At 30.5% G+C, this 23,205-nt stretch overlaps 1 protein-coding gene across 5 annotated transcripts in view; it reads left to right on the top strand.

Annotated features, from left to right (window-relative positions):
• The first annotated feature begins 950 nt into the window (after positions 1-950).
• The window catches only part of Glurb (metabotropic glutamate receptor B), a 123,499-nt gene continuing 101,244 nt past the window's right edge, over positions 951-23,205 (top strand). For 2 of the 5 annotated variants that reach the window (XR_016140749.1, XM_089082855.1), the window contains exons 1-2: positions 964-1,487; positions 1,723-1,918. The gene's annotated coding sequence lies outside the window, so the exon portion shown is untranslated. Of the gene's footprint in view, positions 1,488-1,514; positions 1,919-23,205 lie in introns of those variants that run through there. The other 3 variants (XM_089082858.1, XM_089082856.1, XM_089082859.1) reach the window with 3 other exon arrangements.

The following is a 23,205-nucleotide window of genomic DNA, read 5'->3' as shown; positions in this document are numbered from 1 at the left end:
AATTTTTAAGATAAGTAAGACATGATATTTCGTAAAATTTTATGTACAAGTCCGCTATAAGTAAACTGGCTTAGCATTATTATATTGAGTATAAGAAAAAACTTTAAATATATTTTCAGAAATATATTGATGCCATATTTTATTTTACATAGCCAGAATTCCAAAATATGTCAAGGATATCATTTTCGATTGCGCATTACCACTATCAAGATACAGTCGAAATGTGCCATATAAATTATTTCAGAAACGTCTTAAACTCGTTCTGACTGTGGCAGTTGCACTTAGCTTTTGATTCTTAAAATTTTTACTTTTCACCAACCCGGCTATTATTTCTTTTTTTACAAGGGCTATTACTTCTTTCTTTTACTCTAGTTCGATCAATTCGATGTTATAAAAAGTATAAACTGTTGCGATATATAAATAATCAAGGATTTTTCTAATCTGCGTTTAAGTTCTAATTGATCGAGCGCATTTAAATAATAAAAAAAAATAAAATAAAATATAATATAATATAATATAATATAATTTAAGTTATTTTTCATATTTATATAAAAATCTACAATAAATTATCTATGCAATAAATCAAGAAATACACATCTCGATATATTCGTAACGTCGATACATCAAAAGAGGATCGCGTTGTCTCCGTGGCAAAGTCTAATTAGCCTAATAGGCGCAAATAGGAGCAAATAGGCGCGAATAGGCGCGAATAATTAAATCTCTCCTCTCGGCATGGTATAGAGAATCAAAGCTGTCGGGACAATTAACCGGTGCGAACCTGCAAAGCCAACCCTCCTACTGACAATCATTCGTCGATTGTCGCGCATTTCCCTCAACAACTCATGATATTATCGGCCAAAAGTCCCATCATCCCGAGTGCCCGATAAGAGAACGCGCGCCGCATGGGATGCTGGGAAGAGGGGTTGGTTCGGTTCAAGCCGGCGCCCTCGCTCCACAAGTTCCTTCAGTATACGCGCGTAGCTACATTCGGTTGGACCCTATCTCGCATCGTGCTTGAAAATCGCGTCATCCTTAGGTAGGGAAAATCCTCCACGAGGGAAGCGTTTCGCTGCTCGATCTAAAACGTGTCGAACTTAGCGTTTTGTGTTTGCCCGAATCAGATCGGAAACTATTTAAGCTGGCACGAATCTAAAATCCACCACTCCCTTGAAGTGTTCCCTAAATTTATAATCGCTCGCTTATAAATCGGAACTTGACGAAACTTAAAAAACTGCATATATTAGGGAAGATTCCACGTCGCCTGATCGTAGAAACTTCGAATGAACGGAATGTCGACTATGAGCTATCATCTTGAAGTTCACTAATTGCAATCACACGACTTTGCGGAGGACTGTTGCAGTATCGTCATTTATTTTACGCTTTTCAAATCGTTTAATAGTTTTCAAATCATTATCATACGCGCGATAAAGAATGTTGTAATAATGTGGTGCATAAATTATATTGGTTAAAAAAATTAATTTTATCTGGTAAGAAAGCATATTTTGAAAGCAATCGATAAATTCATGCTTTATATGAACAAATCGGATGTTTCATGATATAATTCCATATTTTAAGAAATATTTAATTATATTCGCGAGAAATTCGTAATTTTCTTTTTTTTCGAGGCTTTTTTCGCGGCGATCGGAGATTCAATCGATTTCAATTTGCACGAGTTGGCACTGCCAAGGCAATATATCTCGAATTCCTGTTTGCTTCTTCCAGTACGTTTGATAGTGCTTGCCTGGAGAATTCTTTCGACAATGATATCTTTCCCGATGGTTTTTCCCGAGATAAAAAACTTGGCTTATTCGCACATTTAACCAGTATAAAAATATCTATTTATATCATGAGACCGACTGAATAGTGCTCCAGCGCAAAAGGAGAATGACAACGTTGAATAGCAAAGTTTAACTCGGGGGTAAGTACAATCTCAATTGCGCAAAATGCATGAAGCTTGTCTAGTTTTCGCGACTAATTAGAAAATATTTCCATCTTATGAGCTCATTATCCGAGACAAAGCAATAACTTTTCATGTTAATGTTAAGTCATACTGACACATATTGGCTAAGTAAGCAAAAACAATATAAATCGGCTTAATCGTGTAGTTAATATTAGTTTAACACAGAGAGAAAGAGAGAGAGAGAGAGAGAGAGAGAGAGAGAGAGAGAGAGAGAGAGAGAGAGAGAGTAATACTAAAATAACGTTCCAATTTTCCCATGTGTCCGCATCCAATTTTCCCATGTGTCTCCTATTTTTTTGCTATGATTAAACCAGGATGCTGAATTTGTTTCTTTTTTACTCATGTTGTTTAATATCCTCTCTTTTTCTCTTCCTCTCTTTCTTTCTCCTTCTCTCTGATCTTTTTCCGAATACAAAGCTATAAAATAATTTAAACTTTTTGCGTTATTTTATACATTTATACATACAAACAATAAAAATAATTGCATTGTCAAACACGCAAAAACAGATGACTTTTTCTCATTGCGTGTAACTACAAAGTAAAATTTAATTAAAAATTAATATTGATATTTGCTTCCAGGAACTTTTTGATTCTAATAGCTCACACATTCTTTTTTTTTCTAGAAAATTCTTTATTATGCCGTTACAAGTAAAATTTCTCATGTCGCCTTTCAGAACATTATTTGAACTACTATTACAAAAACCCTTCGACCCTTATTTAACCCCCATAGAAAAAGTCGATTGTCAAACGGCGAACCCTTGGCTCTAGAGAGATGAACATCTAAGATCGTTGTATGACCTTTTACGACCATAGTAATTCTTTAGACCACGCACACCAGGTCTGCTCTCGATTATCGATGTAACTACTTCATGGTGGCAAGACTCTTTTACGTCTAATGGAGTTACACTGGTCTTACTAGCTAAGATCTGTCTTATTAACAATCTCTCTTGCCTTTCTCCTAAATTCAGCTCTAAGATAACTCATAGGGAGTATATAATTCTAAAACATCTCAGCCATATTTTTATTTTACGTTATTATATATTTAAACAATCTCAGAAGTATTTATATAAGTCTTTTTAATCTAAAAGTATAATTTGTAATTGTTTTAAAAAAAAAATTAGTTTTAATTATTTTTAAAATAGTTATATGTTTTCCAATGAGGCTTCAATTGTGTTTTATAATATATAATAAATCAAGTGATAAAATAAATTCTCTAAATCAGTATCTGTGAAAGCTACTCCGCTTAAGATACAGAAAAAGAAGATACTTTAGTTGCAGGCGTTCGCACAAAGAGTGCTATGTCTCGACAGTGATTTATTATAACATTTCATTTCACGTAACATACTCTCAGGAAAATTCAGATAGCTTTAGATATACTCATGATATGCTGGCGAAAAAATTGTACCCTATTGCTGTTGTACATGTCAAGGAAAATAAAAATACCTACAAACATCTTAAAAGCAGCAAACATCTTGAAAGCTATATCTTATGTTCCCCCAATTTTGCATTCGCTAACTTTCTCTTAAATCGCTCCAAATTTATCTTAAAGATTTAAAGACACGTGTGTGTCCGCTGATACGGGAAATAACTTTTAATGAATTCAAACTGTTCCGCAAAGTTTATACCTAACTTCCGAATCAAACTTAATTTTTGTCTTACGGATTTTCGACTCCTCGCACCATGGATTCTCATTCCACAACAGATGTGCCAGGTTCGGTTTACTGTTTTGGAAGTTATTAAAGTTACAAAGTTGGCTTGAGAAGCGCATTAACATTCAACGAAAACGATAGCTAAGAACAATATTACGCCTAAAGAAAGTTAATACTAGATTTACGTAGCACTATTACAGCTGAGTTGTGACTCACGAACTTATTTCTAAGACTGACAGACTATTATTTTTCCACGTATATCCGATGTCTTACGAGACGGTCGTGAGATGAATATGCATTGTAACAATAGAGACGAGAATTATCTCTTGACATAGATCCTAGATTATCGCTTCATTCTTGAAACGTCCAGTCGCTATAGGGATGAGTGAATGAAGTACAGAGTAAGAGGTCTTAATAAGAGTTTGGCTAGGATATCGTATATATATATATATATATAGCGCATCATAGCCGAGAGGACTCTATATATATATAACAATTGCCACAGGCAATTTCGTTAATTTTACTACTTCTTGATTTTCCTTGGAAATCTTGATAATATAATAATGTCTCTGCTGCCAACATTCTTATCACGAATAATTGTATTACGTTTATGCGAACACATTTCCACAGGACAATTCAAATTTACATAAGCGAACGGGCGAAAGCACTTTACATTGGATTTAACATTCTTCATGAATCTCATGAATCTCATTCGAATATTTCCAGAACAATTAGCAAATGTTGAGTGAACAATGCAGCATTATGCCTAATCTTTAGACAAATCCAGACGTTGAAAGAAGTTAAAATACGTCGTGTTTTATCGACATTTTGTTCATCCGAATAACAAAGATATCTTCGTAATGAGCGAGTATATATCTGTATGTGCGTACATGTGTTTTTATGAGACGCGTTCACAAATATGAAATTAAAATAACGAATCAAATGCGACTAATTGCAATCAAAATCACTATTACCATATATTTTCATAATTTTAGCGCGCACGTTTTGGTAGTTACTCGTTGAAAATTTTCACCTCGATATTATAATATTCGATTAATCGCGAACGTGCGGTACTCTCGAGAAACGTGATCATAAATGAGGACTATCGCCGTGATAATTTTACAGCTTCAGCAGCAGTGTGCATAAATATCGCACATATCTACGACCCGAACTATAGTTAGGTATTTAATAATCATATTATATTATGCATCACATGCAGTGCCGGTATAAATGGATTCTTTATTAAAAGGCATACAGCGTGGCCGCAGAAATTTGCGGACTATTTCAGTTCTTAATTGGTCTTTACATTTCATGCAAGATTTAATTCAAAATATGCAAAAGGTGCTCACTTGTGAAAGTGTGCTTATTTGCGTTCATTGCAGTATATTTACGCTTTTGAATCTACGTTTACAGCGTAATTTCTCGTTGCACGTGTTACTAAAAATACGTTTAATAAACTTCACGAGTATCATATAATAGTATGATTCTCTAATGCTTGTACAATGAAAACTATCAAACTACAACAATATATCATTACAGAATACAAATAACTAATTTAAAACGTATAATAATTTTATATGTTTATACGTTGTAATGTTTAAAAATATTAAAATTAAATAATTGCTACATTCACATATCTATCGTGAATGCGATTCATTTATTAAATGCAACGAACGGAATAATAATTTATCATAATATAAATACTACTATTTGTCGCGCTCAGACGCATTAGTATTTTTAAAACTTCATCACAAACGAAAAATCCGCTGGGAACACCTTTCCGCGCACATAAAGAAGCGTAAACTTAATTAGTCGCGACAATGTCACTTTTAAACAAGTCGGACGTAGACGCAATTAACCACTGTGGTGAAAATATGAAAGCTAGGACTTGTTTATCTGGGTTTCTCCTCTCCTCTCTCGAATATTCAGTGAATCCAGAAAATATTACAATATCGTTAATAGGAAACTGCATATATATATATATATATATATATATATATATATATATATATATATGTAGTCATTTATTAAAATCTCCAATTAAAAACAGTTAAATAAAACTATTGTCATAAAGTTGTAAATTAAATTTTCTCGGTTTTAATATATTTTTCCAACTATTCCTATTCATTCCAAACATATACTACGATCTTCATTAAATTTCTTACATTTATATATCTATTTGACATATGCTATTTTCCCAAAAAAATTTTTTTTCATATGTAGGTTAATTTATAAAGTTACATATTCGTATAATTATTACATATTCATATAAAATATTTTTCAAATTATTATACACAGAAACATTTATATAAACATAAATGCAATTTTAAATATTCTGAGTGTTATGCAAAATTTTTAAAAATACGATATTGTAATCTAAATCACGTTAGATAGATTTTTCCAATTAAAAGTAAATAAAGAATCTCAGAAATTTGAATCTAAGAAATTTGTAAATACGGAAGGTTTTACTATACATTGAATTTTAAATCGAATCACATAAATTGGAAAAGTATTTAATTTTGCGGTAGTTAAATTGCAAAAATAGATTTAATTTAATAGACTAACTTGTGAAATATCTATAATAAATATCCAATAAAATAAATATAAGCAAGCCTTGATTACTTAAATAAAAAGTAACAATGTGACGTTTCATCCAAACGTTATTGCTTGGCAAAGTATAGAGTGCATCGACGATGCAAATATTACCGGAGAGTCAATTCCGCGTACCGCCGATGATTATCCATTAGACCTCGAATAACGGCGGTTTATAATACAATTATGTGGTAACGCCTCATTTCCGGCAGGATGTGACATTATTTGGAAATAATTACGTAAGCACGTCGAAAGTGCATTCACGATTAAGCCGGAAATTGGAAATACGACGTAGAATTTTCATCATGTTCAAAGCTATTTTGAAAATATTCTGCGATCATCGTCATTGCAAATTTTATTCATTAAAAATTCTAATATAGAAAACTATTTCACCATTTTAATATCAAAAAATAACCTTGAATAATTTATATGGTAAATTTTTACATTTATTCGCGGAGACAATTTTGAAATATGTATGTTTTAAGTCGACTATATAATTAATAGAAATGTTAAATTTAAAATTTAGAGGCCTTATTTATGTAAAGAAATGCACAATTTACATAATAATAATAATAATAATAATAATAATTTATAACAGCAAAAAATTTTAAAGATTTCTTTGTAATTCTTTCTTTATAATTTATATATAACAGAATATATAATTTAAAAAAAGATATATTTTAACGTTATAATCGTCTGCATAAATATTGTTCTTAAGAAAAACAATTATTCTTCTTTAATTACGCATCTTCGTATAAGTACGGAAACAAATTAGCATCTTTAGTACTTACAATATCCAGAAGTTGGCCTTACGGAAAATTTATTATCATATTTTGCTGAATAATATTGTTTGCTCTAATAAGTTTTTAACAGCGATAATCCAGAAAGAGAGAGAGAGAGAGAGAGAGAGAGAGAGAGAGAGAGAAAGAGAGAGAAGGAAAGAGATAATAATTCTCGCATATTTTTTATTGAATTGTGTTCGACCAACGATGAAGAAAATTTTACGCCTTGCATATTATTCAAACAGATTGATAGATTCTGAAAGAGTAAAATTTTATTGAGTACAACTTGTTCTCTCAAACAGTTTAAAAAAGTACCAAGAAGTTGAAATAAGTTTTCTATATAACTGTAAAGTGAACTATCATTTCCAACTTTTTATTAATTTATTCAATCAATTTTCCAATAATTTGAACTGTTTTTCAATAAGTTAAAATAATAAAATAAATGTCAAATTACTTTTTTATTATTTATTTGTTGATTATCAAACATAATTATCTAAAAATGATAATATAATTATCTTAAAGTGGAAACATGAAATGAAATATATAATCTCTTTTTTTTCCTTCTTTTTCTTTTCTCTTTTAACTCTAATTAAAATTTAAATCATTATATGTATAAAATAACACATAACGCGTGATTAAAAAAATAAAACTTTAATACAAAATCTTTAAAAAATACGTTCATTCAAAACAAACTATCATTTTAAGCAAAACTACCTTAAAATAATAAATGTCTTTTGCAACAATTAACTGCATTTATAAAAATAACAAATTGCTAGATAAATTTGATATTATTTGATATTTTTTATATAGATATTTTTTCAAATTGCTAATTTCTTGTAGTTGCATCATGTCATTCAAAATGAGACTTTTTTCGACAAAAATATTAATAAAATATTAATAAAAAAATATATGAGGCGATGTAATATATATTTTTGAAGAAAAAACCTTTTGCGCTACTTAAAAGTCATTTATCATCATAATTACGTAGCTACTTTTTGCAAAATACACTGTCCTGTGATAGGAACGTATACATTATCTGCCAACATAAATTTCCGCTACATTTAATGTAGTTGCAATGATGATATTAAAATATAGCTATAATAATCCATTATTTTGATATTGCAATATCCATTATAAAATTATTTTGTTGATTGTAATAATTCTCAACGTTTTTATAGTATTTTCTAATCTACATTTACGAAGCAATTTTTAATAAGTTAATAATTCATTCATTCATTCAAAAAGAATTCGTAATCAAAACTTTCGACAAAAAATTTTCGAAATAAAACTTCACGTATTAATGTTAAGACGGCCACAAAATTTAAAAGAATTTCGCTCACGTATCTCAAAATTGCGCTATCACTTTATCTTCTCAAGAATACCTCAGTACAACTGATTTATCCTACCAATTTCAAGGCTAATCACCCGCTTTCCCGAGCACGAGCTAAGAGGGTAGTTAGAAACAAAAGACAGCTAAGTATATCTTGAAAATTCCCGGAGTATAACGTTAACGCTCTGCATCGTGCCACACTAAATTCCAGCAACGTACCTCATTTTCGCCATTGATCAGCAAAAAATTGTTACATTACGTTCCACGACTTTTTATTCAACCTCTATTAATCAATATCATTAATCTCATTAGCCTTTTATAAGAAATAAATGCTTGTGTAGGTTATTATGTGCATTTTACTAACTTACAGCATTAAATATTAAGTTTAATACAATAAGTTTGACAAACACATGCATACGGACACACACGTATTTTGTGTAACTGCATATAAATTCGCTTTATCCCAACGGCATACTCCGAAAATGAATACGTTTTATATGTTAATAGTAATTTCCGTCTTTGCCATTCGTTACAAGTTTATTGATCCAGATAGTAAATGGTTGGCCACAAAATATATCCATAGATGCAATGCGTTATTAACCAGATATATTACATATATGTATACGCGATAGGGGAATTACATGTTATGTGAAATTATGAAGATTAAATCAGATAGTATGGAAAATCGCCTTATGTATTGTTCTACATGCCGAGAATACATGATAGCGTGCGAGCAAATATTCACAGAAAAATAGCTCTCAGAATAATCATTAGGCCCGAACTTTTTTATGAAAAGTTAAAGTAAAATTCTATCTTGTTACTTAATTAATAAGAAATTTCACAAAAATTTGGGTTTTCTCGGCATAGTGTTATGTAATAGTTCTTTTTTTTGTAGGAACCCTTACAAAAGTATTATAACTGAAATGAATTTTTTAAAATAACAGCTACGGTTGTATAATTAATGAACGAGATAATTATTTTCAAGTAGCAAAAAATATGGATTTAATAAAATCCTTTTCATACGCACATTCTTAAATTACATTATTATATAATTTATGGAATTATATATAAATGGAAAAATGGACTAAAATATACATTACTTTTTAAATTAAAAATGGATTTATTTCGATATTTCCAATTTTCAAAATTGTTTCCAAAAATAAAACGTGTAATACTCTCCTTTGTAGAACTATTTTAATTATATATGCTGTTATATTCTCTATATGCAAAGACTTTTAATTATATATGCTTATTATATTTTCTATATGCAAAGACTGTTACTTATTAAGTTCTCCGAATACAGATATTATATTTTTCAATTGTCTTCGCGATTGCTTGATCTATTCGTTTAAGTCGATTCTTCTGTATTGTCGAAATGCGATGCAACCGTGTCTAATATATTGCCTTTGTTCTTCGGACTGTACAAGACTATTGCAGGACGGTCGGAAGACGCCTTTACTTACGCTCAATAAGGCGAAACGAGCAAAATGCTCAATGGCAAAGAAACGAATCTCACATCCTTCCTTTCGAGACCAATAGACGATTTTCTCACTTTTCGAGGTATCATGCGATAATATAAAAAAAAAGTATGTTCGAGAATTGCGGATGTGAGATTCGTGTACTGATTCGTGTATCAGTAAAAGAATTTGAGAAAAAAATCCTCAGCTAAGTGTTATTTTGTATAAAAGTTAAAAATAAAAACTATAGAGATTCATACAAAGAGTTTTAGTTTTATTTATAATTACTTAATATATATTTAATAATAATCATTATAATTAATGAAATTCTAAACTGACGATGAGTTTAAAACTGGAACAAATGTTAATTACTACATCGTGGTTTAACAACAACATTTTTGAATGTTAAAAAAGAATGTAAAAAAATCTCACGAATAGTTTCATTGTAATTAATTTTAAATTCCCAGTGCAATATTGATTACTGACAGATTTATCAGGCAACCATTTATTTAGTTCAAGCAATTTTAAGTTGCATGCAGTACTGCTGACATTTTCTATCGGATAATACTGTTTCACGTGGATGAAAAATATTTTCATGGTTATCATTAAATTGAATTTTTCGAAAGCTGTCGCCTGTACCGAAACTACTCACGAAACATTCGCATATACGAGACGATGATATATCTACCATCGCCGAAGGAGAAGAAATATTGATTGAATCTATATACATGATGTCGATTTCGACTTGCAGTCGTATATTCACGCGCGAAAGCTCTCTGATAATAACTGCCTGCTCATATGCCATATTATTTCGTGCACACTTGGAAAATAACCGATATTGCGAAAAATAACTCATAAAATTCGCATGAATAAACACTTTACGATTCCCATGAGATCACAGATCGACGATGCATGTCTCGTAAACGCGACGTTCGTTTCGTATGCACCACTCGCATTAGCATCATATCCATAAATGTAAGCTACAAATAGCCGATTGAACAGATGACATCTGATGCGTTATAATCCACAGCAAAAGAAAAATTGTAACAAACGAACGTCACATTTCAAATTAATCAAATGTAAAATGTATTCATCGATATGAAAAACGAATAAGGATTAGACATGTTAAATATTGCAGAGAATCAAAATATTCTAACTAAAACGCGATATAGAAATATTTAAGGATAATAGATATTTCTTTACAAGGTGATTTTGCCGAGCAAAGCCTCTTATACTGTGTAACGTTTCCCAATTTCCATTTTAAAATATTCTATTCACAAAACTCTTCTCAATAATATTCCCTTGGTAAAATATTATTTTAAATAACTTAGCGATTGTGTGCAGCATTCTTTAACTAAATCATTTTTTACAATACACTTTCTATATACAAATTCTATGAAACAAAAGGATTATATTCTTGTATCATAGATATTACGTTAAAGTAACATAATGTTTGACATAATGTTTTAAAAAAGTTTTAATCATTTATAATAATTTATCAACTACAACAACGAATGTAGTTATTTAATTTTTATTATATTCATAATTACAATTAATTTTCTTATATTTTTAATAGATATTAATTATTATGAATATTAATTATTATTAATTATTATATTAATTATTGTAATTATAATATATACTAATTACTATGAATAATTCTGGAGCGTGTCAACCTAATAGTTTCAAAATATATATTTTAGAAATAATTTAAACAATATCTTGGATTTTTATTTTATTTATTTGTTTAAAAATGATATACTTTTATAAATACTATTTCAGTGTTGAAAAACTAACTAAATTTATTGTAAAAAATCTATGTCATTATGAAAGGAAAAATCTATTTTATCATCTCGGCAGGGTATACTTTGGTATGTCGTCTAACACTTTCATAAGTGAAATGGCGCCTCTCATCTTGAAGCGTAGCGAGACTATAAGTCGCGCAACAGGCGTTTCCGCATACGTATATAATGAATAATCCACTGCTGCGTAAGCCAAAGGCGAGGAAATTATTATAACTATGTTATTTTCGCAATCTTTCGCGTAAATATTATGCATTAATAGAATAGAAGAAGACAAGTGTAAAAAAGTAATTAATAAAGTATATTTTATAAAGCATCTGTCGAATTTCTTGGAGGATAACAATTTAATATTTTAACTGTATTATAAATATATTACACCACGAAGTTGAGTGTATATATATATATATATATATATATATATATATATAGTTTATCGAGTATATTTTTATAAATAGATGTCTGGATAAGGGTCAGTAAATGTGTAGAATCAATTATTCAAGACCATAATAAATCATCTTATATGAGCTCCATAGAAAATTCGTATATAGCTTTACCTTCTCCAAGATCATCAAAATTCGATGGTATGTACGTTAGAACAATATATCATAAATAATATAACCGCGTGAAGTAACGCCTATTGTACAGTACAGTAATCGTGTCCGAAACAACGCATCTTATACATTAATAGGAAACGATCTTTTTGATCATGAAATCAACATGTTAAATATATCCTTCATATATCATCAAATATTACGCAATTTATCAGGGATACTTTTTTTTATTTATTTATTGCACATGTTACAATTTCAAAAAAATGTTAGAAACGAGCTATGAAATATTTTATGTTTTCCATCATGCTGTCGAATCTTATGATTTAAAAGAATAACATGCTTTGAATATCAAAATATACATAAAATCTCAATTCTTTTAATTTTTCCTCATTATATTTTGAAGTATATTTTAAAAGATCTCTCATTAATTTAAATCAGCTCACATTTTTCACAAATTAATCATGTAGTATATCATTTAGATTATTGCAATCATGTTCGCAACTGAGCTTTCAGAATATTACCATAGCAATTCGCAGACATGTAGACATCAAATTAATAACGAGGGTATGGCAAGAGACTAAAGGGAATCTGTGATAATAATTCGTCTGAAATATCCGCTAGTTATATACATCGTTGCAAATGTGGAAAGACAAACAGCGAAATGTGGGAAAAACTCTGCAACGTATAGTTTTCTCAGTGCATGATTGCCTCTCTTTTCCTTGTGCAAAATAATTTTCTAGATAGAAAACTAAAAAAATATAACGTTACATACAGATTTAATTATCTAAATATCTATGAACGACACGCAAAGAGAAAATCTATGTTGCGTAAATTTTTGAGTAATAAACAAAATAATCATGTTAACATAAATCCTCAACAACATACCTATCGATACATCGTACATCGGAATTCTTTCTGATAGGGGATAGGCAGCTGTACTTCGATACTTCGTGCATTTAATTAACGCTTGTTATTTTCGATTACTTTTCGTTGCGATTACTTTTAACTAGATTAAAATCGTGCTATTTCGACAATAATAACGAATCAGTCAGAAATAATTCGGGATAGCGAACAATTCCAATGGTTCTCTCAACGTTTAAATCACCGATAAATTTATCTACCCGCGAACGAACGAGATCACGTTAAACCGTTCGCGATTGATACAGAAATAAAAAAGCGAAGAGCTCGCTAAAAATGAAATTAACGTTCGCGCACCAAGTATCGGCCGCTTAATAAATTATCCGAGAATCCTTATTTTCTAATAAATCACGTGGACCATATTTCTTCAATAAAATTCAATATTCTACCGAAAAAGCGACATCATCCCGTCAAGGGACAAAGGATGATATGCCGTACCTATGTATCGACATAAACTGAAGGTAGATATTGGTGCATGTACAAAGGACCGCGTCACGCATTAACGAAACTGCGAGTAGCTTGGAGCCTACAAGGAAGGACGAAATGCAACCGCTTTATGCGGTAACGATGCAGCGCCATCGATCATTTTCGTGAAATATAGCTATGAGATTCTCCCTCGCGTCGAGATCCTGCAGTAAAGATATTAAATTGTCACTTACTGTACGCCATTGCATCTGTAGCTGACATTCGTGGAGAATATAGATGATAATTCATTAATTAAACCGCCATATGAGTCGCGGTGTAGATATGTATACTATTACTTCGCTAGACGCGAAATGAGAAAATCTATTCAATTTCTTGTAGTATGTTATGTTCTTCTATAAAAATTTACGATTTCTGAAAACATAAATTCATAATATTGTAAAAATAGAATAAACTAAAATTTTCTATTTCTATGACATAAAAAAGACTATTAATATTTCACCGCTTTTAATATTTCATATTTCATTATATACTTTAGTAATTACCACACAATATACGTACAATTAACACAATGCGTATAATATACAGCACGCGCTTAATTAATTAAAATTTATCAAAGGGATGTATACGTAATAATAAAGAAGCTATGATTTAAAAAAAAATTTTTTTAAAAATACAATATATTAAAAGTTTTGAACATTATATGTTCAAATTAGTAAAAAAAAAAAAACATGTCTTCTACAATTTAATTCAAACTCAATAACTTTAAAAAATACTTTAAGATACAATAAAGAAAAATCTGAAAAGAAATTAAGATATTCTATCCTTATTTTTACAGCATACTATTTTCTTTTACAAATAAGATCCGACATCAATTAATGGCAAAAGCCTCGTGATTTAATAAACAAAATATCTCATACAATTTATTCCTCTCACATTTTTTCAAAGCTATAACATATAATAAGTAAGCAGAAGGAAATATTTAACTTCAAACATTCATAGCACCTCCCGCTGTACTAAACTGTATCTCTACATCTCTAATTTAAATCGTCAACATTATATCTAATGGACATTCCCCATGGACATCGAATGTTTGCATTTGCTTAGAAGTAATTAGCCATGCTAGTTAAATATTCAATCGAAAGGTGGCATTCGCTTAATCTATATCTATCCCCTACGGCACTTTGACAAAGATACACACGGACTGCCGCAGTTTCCTCCAAGACATGAATATACGCTCGGGGCGATATCCGGTGTCCTATTGTACATATCCGACATCGTAAACAAGGATTCACTTTACAGCGTCGCATCAGCACTCAAGGCAAGCGGATAAATGAGAAATGTTAGAAAAGAAGAAATAAAATTTCTCATTTCTCAGAGAAACTTTTTGCTTCATTACTAGATGCAATATGAAGCGACGTGTCTTATTCAAGTCTTACTCAAAAGATTAAATGCTCATTAAGAAAAGATTAAAAAATAATACACATGTAAAGTAAATTCTTAAAATGTAATATCCTAAAATGTAATATCTTTTACATACACAGAATTACTTCTCGCACTTATTCTTTATATAAAAAGTCAAAATTATGCAACTTTTAGTAAATCATTTAATTAATGCATGTGGCGTGTTCAAAAGCCATTTTTTTCTTTCTTCAGTGCCTAAAATTAATAATTCTTTTCTCTTGATTTATGAGTGCTTCAGTCACGAAATGGAAAAATCATAAAAAATTCAAACTTCAACTAGATTTTTTTTCTACGAATAAAGGGGCCAAATAGCAGGTTATTTCGTTTCCAGAGAGGGCAGAGGATATAGCATTGAATACGAGTCAATTTAAATAGTAGAATTTTTTTTGTACAACTTGACACTGACGATACGAAGTGCGATACGAAGTCATTTCTCTTTGAATCCTACCCACTCCATCTACAGCTATTAAACTTTTTTATTTGTGTCATATCGATCGAAACGAATTAAACTAGCCGACAACCATTAAAGTTCTTTCGACGATTTTAATTTTCCTTATCAACACCGTTCTGTTGTCCTCGCCCTTCTTCCTTAGGACACCTGCAAAACTTCCTTTATTACGCGAATACAATCAAGTGAGTTCGTGTCGTCTTCCATTTTATAAATTAATCATGGAAGAATTCTATTTTTTGTGCATTAAATCTATTTGTAAGTTTGATAGTGAACATAGCTGTAGTTATTCCATTCCAAAATAAACTTCTGTTGTATACTTATAAGCTACAAAAAAAAGATATAAAATACTTAAGAACTTATATTTCTTTTTTATAATTAATATCGTATAATTATATATGTAAGTCATTTTTTTTAATCTGACGATTTTACACGAACAAATTACTGCAATTACATAAGCGCCATAAAAAAAAAAAACAATATCGAAAATAAAAGTTCAGCGTGTGAAGAGTATATTGAACATATAGTCATCTTTTTGTTTTTTCTCTTTCGAGCTCTTTCATTTGTCCTTCGTTTTGCTATGAAATGATAGTTTTTCTCTTGGGAAAGAGAAACCTTCGTATCTTTTTTTCCTTTAAGTAAAAAAAGTTTAATCCTTTTATCCTTTTAAATATATAGTAGTAACATATGCTCTTTTATCATATAATGTCGCGTAGATTACAAATTATTCTGAAAGAATATGACGTAATCATAAAAAATATACATAAAACATAATAATACAACTAAAACATAGATTAACAAGTAATTAAAACAATTCGTAATCCCAAACAATAATTACCAACTGTTAAGTCACGTGAAAGATAGCAGTTTCGTTCAAGTAGACTATAATTTAAGAATCACAATATTTTGTAAATGTTAGAAAATCTTATGGATGATAATAATGCAGCATTATTTATGCAGCAGTCATATCGCACTAACTTAAGTAAAGTAATAGATATATTCTATCTTCTTTATCTTTTTTTCCCTTCCTCCCTTCCTCCTTCACCTCCTCTCTCTCTCTCTCTCTCTCTCTCTCTCTCTCTCTCTCTCTCTTTCTCTCTCATCCTTTTTGAGAAACTACATCTCGAGGTTTCTTAAGGATACAAATGAATCCCATGAGAGGTAGCTCTTACATCAGCAACACGTGTGCATTTTACAGGTGAGTCGCGGCTTCAGAAAAGCGTGAGATAAAATATTGGCGTTTCATAGTATCTTTCGTGGAATAGCAATGTATTCGCCTGGCACTTCTACGTTGATGGGCTTCATCTGTTGTGTGAAAAAGAAAGAAAAAAGATATAGTGCCATGTCGACGCTGGTGGCAAATCAGACAGATGGAACGATACCAAAGAATATCATCGCGGATCACGTAGTGCATACGAACGCATGATACGTCAATGCATTTTCTGAGAATTATAAAACAAAGAAGAAGAGAAACCCCATTCAAATGGAATACATACGATACTTTGCGAATTAATATTGTTCAACGTTTTTAAATAAAAAAAAAGCAATTGTTCGTAAAATTTCAATTTTTTAATAGAGAGATTAAAAGTTTTAAAATTTAAACAATGTAAATAGAAAATATCTATTTTAATGCGTATCAACATTATAATGAAAAATCTTATCTATTGACTATGGTTGATAGAAAAACAGTCCATCCAGTTATATGCATGTTTGTTTGTTTAAAATATGAAGATAGGAGGAAAATGATAGGAAAAATGGGATCTTTATGCACACATGTCTGTTTGTATCTTTTTGATTTACTGAATGAATCTACGGATATCAGTAAGCATTTCGTTATATTCAAACATGCTCTGTTGCACGTCATAATATTCTTATATTTTAAATTATTTATAAATGCATTATTTTAATACTTTAATAATTTTAACTTGATACGATTTCCGCACGTATTAAATTCTTCTAACTTAAAAAATATATTTGTTAATACATTGGTTTATTTTCAACAAAACTAATAATTAAAAAATAATATACATAAAATTTTGCATTTTTATATTTTTTGCTTTATTGTTCTACTAAATCTATTTTGAAATATTCTTTTTGATATATCTACTTGTATCAAAATACATTGCGTATAAGAATTTTATTCCGTAAAAAAGCTTATGAGTCAATCTTTGTTCTACGTTATGTTACCACATGAGACACTAAAGTTTAGTGAACACATATAGCTACTTCGTGTCACGCCATAAATATAGACGCAATCCGTACGTGATAAAAAGAGTCACGAAGATTATCTTGAGACACGACAAAAATCTTAATCTAAATCTTCTATGTCGGAAATAAAATGCGCAACTTAAAAACGTCATCAGTTTTGTTACATTGAATATTATTCAATATTAAATTAACAAATATAAGCAATTTTAATTTTAATAAAAATATAAATAAAATATACATTAATATAACAAGTATTAAAGATTGAAACAAATTCCACCAGAAAGTTTCTGATAAATTTGACCATGCAACAATTTAAGTTTCGCAAGGAATTTGCGCAAAAGTTGCTAACGAAGAGCAAATCAGACTTCCTTTCTTCTCGACTTGTATCAGAAACGTCGACAATTACAAATAGACAACTACATCATTTGTGAAATAACGAACTGGTGATCGATTTTCGAAGATAATAAAAACAAAAAGGAAGCAATTTCGAGTACATCGGTAAGCAAAAAGTTTGCCAATATATATACTGATTGACCTACAAAAAGAAAGTCTAAGAAAAAACTACAGTATCTTAATAAAAGATACTTTGCACTTCAGTGATCCTTTCAAACAAAATTTCAACGTTATGTTATAACTTTGAGTAAAGATGATATCGATTCTGTGCTTCTCTTCTTCCACACATTTGATATATACATATATGTATTATATGTGTATTATATATATGTATGTATGTGTGTGGTACACACACATACACACATACACATATTTTTCAAACTAGATTGAATCTACCTTTTATCGTTACGTCTCCTTTGGTCACATTTCAACTAGATATGGAATTAAAAAGAAAATCTATTTTCATTGCCGACTAATTATCATTTTCAATGAACAACGTTATATTCAATTTCTACACCACATGTATCGACTATATTGTGAAAGCATGCACGACAACGGGAATATTTAATGGAAAATTAAAACAGAACATTAATTCGCACAAATTGGATAAACTGCCTAAAAATATTATATACACGAGTTGCTCACAGGAATATTAATTAATCAGTTGCACGCGTTTCCTTTCAGAATACGCACGATTTCTATTCAGCTCGAAATTTTGTGGATCCTAAATTAAATTTACATTTATTCCATCATAACAAAAAAGACTCAATTACATTTTGCGAATGTCAGTAATTGAAATTTACAATATAAACGCAACTGTAAACGTTCAGAAATTAATAAATAAAAATTGAACGTGTCGGTAGAAAATCTCAACATGTAACACGATATGCGCAATGATTCGCGCTACATCATGCTTGTTCATGTGCAAATGGTAACTATTTTGTGTGTGTAACAATACACCGCATGCCGTAATAGGTACCTATCAAAGCAAATGTTATCTGCTAACTGTATTATTTTGCAAAATATTCATCATTTTACAAAATAAATTGTACCATTAAAACAAATTCACTTAATTTACTCACTTTTTGTATTCTAAATTAATGTTAATTATATTATGATCACATATTAAATTTAACAATTAAAGATTAAAGTCAGTTAGTCTTATTTATTATTATAATAAATTATATAAATCTCTATATATATAATAATAAAGAGTAAGAAACAATCGTCTTTTGGAGAAGAATGCGAATACGTAATGTCAGTATGCAAATCATAGGAAAATCTTGTTTACGCAACATGTTATTATATATGTATAAATCATCTGTCGGATAAAAATGCTGTCTCGGAAATATATCGTCAAGATACATCTCAAATCTCAGAATCAAGATGTATCTCGACGTTAAAAAGAACATAAGGTCGCTGTAAATATATATGTATCCTTTCATTCTACTAAATGATCCTTCTTACATCTACACTCGAATCTTTGAAAAATTACTGGAATATATAAAATTCTTAAGCAATATTCAATATATGCTTTCTATTTGACAGATACATCAAAAAATTAGAGAAACGATCTCGCATATACATATACGTATCTGATATTTTAATATTTTACTCTACATTTCATTTCCTTTATATTCTTCATATTAATCTTATGTGAAGGCTACGCATTCTACTTTCGCAAACTGATCGATAGAAGTGCATGCGTAAGTCAACGTAGGGCGGCTTTAAAAAGGATAGCGCCGAGAAATTATAGATTATAGATTTATAACCATATTGAGAGGTCAAATGGATTTCGTTCCACGACTCCTACAGATTAAGCTTTACCTTTTCCAATAAGGGAGGATCTTGCGTAAAACCGATTTCAGAATTATTTCTTTAAAAAGTATTATAACAAAAAAAAAAAAAAACTTTGGTGGCAGGTGCTGAATTGGCTCTATTGAATATATGATGAATGATACAACGGCGGTTACCATCTGCCACACACTCTTCTGATTTAATCCGGCCTCGGAGATATCCGTGAAATAAAGATTCGCACAATATGGTTGGTGTACAATGTGCTTCCGCATCTCACATAGCTTTGCCCGCGTAGCCCGTCATAAAAATTTATATCCGCATGATACAAGCTTCGGCACTCAGTCCAACTGAGCTAAAGCAAACGTGTCATCGATTTGTCGATTCGCGACACACGCAATCTTGTGCTCGATAGTGTGACAGTAGTTCTTCTGCCCTGCTATCATGGTTGAATTTAATTCGTCCACGTCAGAACTCACAGAGTTACCGGACGATTCCGAATGACACACAATCGTTCGTTTCAACAACGTTGCAACTGTCTGGTTTGGTCGTAATACAATGGCAACGAATCACAATTCTCGCACAATCATTTCAAAATCGTTCTGTCGTTTCATTACATTCCATAATATCGATTGAAAGTACCTCCGCGCGTGCTGCTCAAGAAATTATACAACTAGTCATTTGATTAATTAAAATTAATTAAATTATATATAAACGATTAAAAAACATATTTTTTACATAGAGATGTTAAACAACGAGCACATAATTTGTGAATTAAATTATGAAATAATTCTAATATTTCTTATCTTAACGGAATGTACTATGCCGTACTCTATTCGTTATCATTTTTGCGGGTCTTGCATTTTAAAGTCCTCATTTAATATTTTATGATATAGCTCGTATAAAAGCGTCTATAGATAACGCGATAGAAATCTCTCGATAAAGTATACTCCGAAGGATTGCAGAATTTTGCAATTATATTAGACATTTGTTATACAATACTAAACTACGTCCAAGATATTCTCATGATATAAGAATGATTGATAGAAGTGGAGCAAGGACGCTGTATTAACGTCAACTGTTGCGCAATTGTCGCACTTTAACGTAGACAATTAATTAACTATTGTGTCGATTCAATTCAGGTTTCATGTACGTATTGAAGGTAAGTTAACCGTCAAGAAGAGATTCCATCAGTTCTAGACAGGAAGGAAACCTAGCTCTTTGAATGTCGCATTTCCAGGGTAATTGCGTGGCAAAAGGTGGCCTAGTCTGCATCGCATCTGTCGACGGTGCACCAACGGAAAGGGTTTAGGATGGAATCGAGGAAGAGCTAGCGAAATTATATGCGCAGAAAGAGCGAATCGAGCAAAGCTTCTAAGCAAGAATTCAACAAACCGTGATCCCATGCTATTAAAGGGAAGCTGCTCGAATATCTTCCTATCATCTGCAAGATATTGGCAATTTTCATTTAATAAGCTTTGATAATCATCGCCATGGGTGATGAAACGTAGCCGGTATCTTCGTTAGTTACACCCTTAACATTATTAAGGACACAAACTTTTTTATAATAAACTGTATAATTTCGTCTTTGATAAGCAAATGCGCGAGAAAGTCTATCTTCCCGAGTCTATCTTCGTCATTTAGAAGCTCGCAAACTTGTCACTATACCGCGAAAGTTTGCATAACTAATGCTCGTTAAATAAGATAGCGTATATATATGCACTTTAGCGCATAATACAGCATTTAACATAAGAACAACCTGTGTTTATCTTTCTTCCTTTATAAAGTAACCAATACTATTCAACAATTTTCATTCGTATCATGCTTTTCTTCGAGAAGACAACCATATATTTTTCTCAGTCACGTTCGCAGCTTTTAGAAGAACTTGAGAATTACTCTCATAGTCTGCGACATCCATAACGCGTGTATGACCCAACATAAAGTGCATATTCTTTTCGTTCGTCTGGGAACAAAAGGTAGCCGTTCCTACAGAATCACCTTCAAGCTATGTGAAATTTTTCATGAAAAATATCTGCTATGCTTTAAAGTTCGCTGTAATCACATTCGACGGACGGCAGTAGTTTTAAGGAAAAGTTATATGTTTCGTCAACATATTCGTGAACGATCTAAGATTTAAAACTGCAACGTATACTATCGTCAGCAATTTCACTTTAGGTGACCCTAACGTTTAGTCCAATCAACCCATTCGGGTTGATTCGTTTCGGAAGTTTATGTCCTCGATAAATCCGTCGAATGCTACCGTATAGCCTGGTTGCACTATATTTCTCGCTTATAAATTGGAACTTCCGCGACGTTTGAGAGACTCGCAAATAAATGCACGAAACCCCCGAATAGCCCCTAGCGTTTTTAGTGAGAACCTCTGCGGAACCATCAAATTCTCAAGTTGCTTTAAATCTGTCGGTTGCACGTAAAAGCAATATGGCGTGAAATATTCACAGAAATATGGATTCTGGCGTTAATTATGAGAATTTTCTTTATTATAAAAATTTTATCAAAAATAGAAATTATCAGAAAAAATAATTATAAAAAATAATTATAAAAAATAATTATAAAATTTTTTCGCCCGTATACATTGCAAAAACTTCCGCATAATAATTTACAATAACGTTAATAAATTAATGTTAACTTCTTTTAGATTAAACAATAATTTTAAAAAATTTATAAATAACTCTTTTTTAGATGGCTCGATAAATCAGTTGGAATACTGACAAATTTTGTTCAAGTTTTCTTTATAAACTCACAATAATAACAATAATAACAATAATAAAAAAGATATAAAAGCAGAAATAACATCTTTAAAATTACAGATTTATACCATAGATTATAATATTATTCTGCGTATGAAAGATTTACTACATGCACATATGTACCAGCGAATAATTATCTGGTTAAATTATGGATTATTATAATCCGGATTTGTCGTAGCAACTTACATTTTTATCGGTATCGTTCTCTGGGATTAAAATTTTTTCACATCATGAAACATAACTTTTTAATATAGACCGAGCTTTCGTATATCACAATATATATAGTCGTTATATTGACAAATATTTTGCAATCATCTCTCGTTTCTATCCTCAAAGAAACCTTATATAAAAAGATTTTTAAGAAATCTAGGAAGAGAGAGATTTTAGAATCAAATAATATTATGCTAAATATTATTAGTACCTTTATATTTGCAGTATTCCTCTAAATTTCACGTGGATTTAAAGGTCCACTCCAAAGATGTAATAAACTGGATTATAACACTTTTACACGAAAAAAACGGTTTTGTTAAAATAATAAAAAATTCAATCTAGAACACAAATTTAAAAATAATTTTGTTAAGATATCAAAGTTATATAGAACGTTTAAGCATGAAATAAAAAACAAAAACTTTCTATATTCTAGTAATCAATTGTACTATATAATTA

Source organism: Pogonomyrmex barbatus, unplaced genomic scaffold, assembly GCF_055798465.1.
Source record: "Pogonomyrmex barbatus isolate J1 unplaced genomic scaffold, ASM5579846v1 scaffold6, whole genome shotgun sequence".
Lineage (NCBI taxonomy): Eukaryota > Metazoa > Arthropoda > Insecta > Hymenoptera > Formicidae > Pogonomyrmex > Pogonomyrmex barbatus.
Note: the sequence above shows the minus strand (reverse complement) of the source record. Positions and strands in the feature narration are given on the sequence as shown.